The following is a 3,148-nucleotide window of genomic DNA, read 5'->3' as shown; positions in this document are numbered from 1 at the left end:
CCTTGACCAGTGATTTCAATCTTCCAGTTTTGTTGTTCTTTTATCTTGAAACAGGCCTTGTCAAATCAGAATGAAAAGAATGTTTTGAAGTGTGAGAAAACTCAAATTTCCTGTTTAAAACCTGGAATTCATTAGCAGGAGTATACACACTTCTTTCAAGCAATGGAGCCTATCTCTCTGCTACCCAAGCCCCAAACTATTCACCTGAAAACAGTTTAGAAATGCTCTTAAGACTATCAGCTTTCTATGGGACCAAATCCATTTTTCCTATGCTTTGCCTTGTGACCCTGTCAAGACAAGGGTGCTGCTTTGATTATCTGCTATCGCTTTATTCTTGATCACTTTTCAATTAAGTAATTGTCTCTGATTAATTGGATGTAATGATTAAAACTGTATTTATATTACACCGCAACTTTCTTTTACCAGTCACGCTTAGGTTAACTATTACTCACTCCCCAATACAGAAATTTTACCTGGAAGAAATGGTCTTTTTAATTGGACTTAGTCCTTCCAGTTTTTAAATTGGACTGTACTTTACTATATATGTACTAAGGCTAAAAACTAAATTTTGGCAAATAAGAGAAATTGCCTGTTCTTATATATTACAGCATTAGCAACAAAGAGATTTTCTAAATTATAATACTGAGAGATAGAATGTAATAAGCATAGGCTTTGCACTCTGGCAGACCTGGGTTTGAATTCTATATCAGTCACTTGCCAGTCCTGGGACCTTTCTGAATCTGACTTACCTCATCTGTGAAGTGAAAATATTAATACCAACCTTATGCAGATTGCTTGAAGATTACAGATGATGTATATAAAACAAAATTTTAATCTAATGTTAGCTATTAGCTATTACTTGTTTTAGCTTTGCCACTAAACAGCTATGCCAACTTGGGAATGTTATGTAATTTCTCTGTGTGGCAGGCTCCTCTGATAAATAAGAGGGCAGGACTAGAAAACACCTACTTTTTCTGTCAAAACCCAGTTAATAAATAAATTCTTTCTATTGGTTCTTTTGTGTAATTTGACACTAGCCAGGATTCTTTCATGTTAAAATTTTCCACATAAGCAAAGATGACATCAGTTGATATTCAGACAGTAATGTGAGGACAAGATGAGAAAAACAAAATGGTCAGTAGGAAGTGTTTCAATATGGAATGTTGTGACAAGAAGCACAGCAATAACAATCATAATAAAACCATAGGTTAGTGGTTAAATATTCACTTTAAAAAAACTTGTATTTTCATTTCCTATGTAATCTCACCAATGATTTGGACAGATCACTGGAAAAGCTTAATGTCTCAGCTTAACTGACCCGTACTAATGAGTACAGTAATAGCCACCTACCCACCTCTGAGTGGTGAGTTAATGTAAAGTTATTTGAGTTTCCACAAAAAAAGCAACTGAATACTTTAGATAATTTTTATACTTGCCGATTATCTGCTTATCTGCTTGCTAGGAAAGATTTAAAAAAAAAAAAAAAAAAGACCTCTAAGCTTTATCTCAGAGGGGTAGTGGCTAAGCACTAGGTTGCTAATCAGAAAGTCTGTGGTTCAAACCCACCAGCTGCTCTGCGGGAGAAAGATGTGGCAGTCTGCTTTCGTAAAGATTCCAGCTTTGGAAACCCTATGGGGAAGTTCTTACTCTATTCTGCAGGGTTGCTGTGAGTCAGAATTGACTCAATGGCAATGGGTTTTGTTTTTGTTTTGTTTAATGGGGTAAGCTTTATCTTTCATCAATGGTATTAGGTTTTATTTTTTAATTTTTTACTTTGATACAGTTATATTATTTTTCTAAATATATTTTTCAAAGATAGCTTTATTAAGTCATAATCCATGTTCAATAATTCAAGCCATAAGACAGCAGCACCAAGTTTGAAACTTAGGAACGCACAATTTATCATTTACAAAGGCCTCAGAGGAAAGACTGGACACTCTCCAGTTTCTTAGCGAGAGGCCAAGACACATGAGCAAAGGAGTGTCAAAACTCAGTGCTTGTATAGGTTTTTCCTTATTTGAAACTTGAATTCTAAATTTGGAGTAAATAAACTTTACAGAAAAATCAGTATCGTAGATGGAGCTGAGGATACGGCTAAGTTGACTCCAACTAACAGTTTTTCTATATCAGCTCATCCTGAAATTTTATATGATAACAAACAATAACAAAAATAAGGTACTAACAGCAACACTAATACCTATCTTCCTTTGAGGTTTTAAGAACAGATTCTATGACTCAGGACTTTACCTACATTATGCCTGGTCTAGGAGTACTTTTCTTGTATTAAATTGTGAAAATATGTACATAAATATAGGTATAGCCTAGAGAACCTGTAATTTTATGTAATAACTTGAGCCCATTTATAATGGCCAATTAGTTCAACTAAAACTATATACTCTCTAACATTGTTTCTTGAAGGGAGTGCAAAATGAGATCATTAAACACTTTTTAGCTAACTGGAAGGCCTCAAAGCATGGCTGACGTTAGAAAGGTACCTCATTTTACTCCAAACACTGAGTATGACATCCTCTAAAATTTTTATTCTAATTAGAGATCCTCACCAAATCACAAGATGTCTTCAAGACTGATTCCTACCTACTTCCTCTAGGCAGCACTGAGGGTCCTTAACACCGCTCTTGCAACTCATTCTATTCCCTCCCAAAGCACATCCCTCCAACAGTACAAAGCCCTGTTCCAGGCCAAAACTGAACAAACATACTGGTCACATTCTTCAATTTTAGTGTAGTAATTATCAGGGTTAGTGCTGAGGAAGAAGAAAATAAAGCATATCATTTTCTTCATATGCAGGCATTCTGCATATTTATTTACATCTGTACTTTTACTTACGGTTCCTATATGAACTGGGAAACTGAACTAAGTAGGAAATAACAGGTAATTTAAGATACAGGGAAACTTTCAAACTCTTAAACACACTCCCTCAAAAGAGGGTATAAGATTCTCTTAAACTCTTATTTTATGTTCTGAGAAGAAGTTTAATCTAGCACACCAGGACAACAAAGGGAAAATGGAATGATCTTGAAATTTTAAAGTGTTCATCTTCTTTAGGATTCTCAGAACTCAGGACACTGTAAGAGTCTGGCTAAAGAACGACAAGGAAGGAAAATTACCTTGTGTGACTATGTTTTTC

This window comes from Loxodonta africana, chromosome 20, assembly GCF_030014295.1.
Source record: "Loxodonta africana isolate mLoxAfr1 chromosome 20, mLoxAfr1.hap2, whole genome shotgun sequence".
NCBI classification, from domain to species: domain Eukaryota; kingdom Metazoa; phylum Chordata; class Mammalia; order Proboscidea; family Elephantidae; genus Loxodonta; species Loxodonta africana.
Note: the sequence above shows the minus strand (reverse complement) of the source record.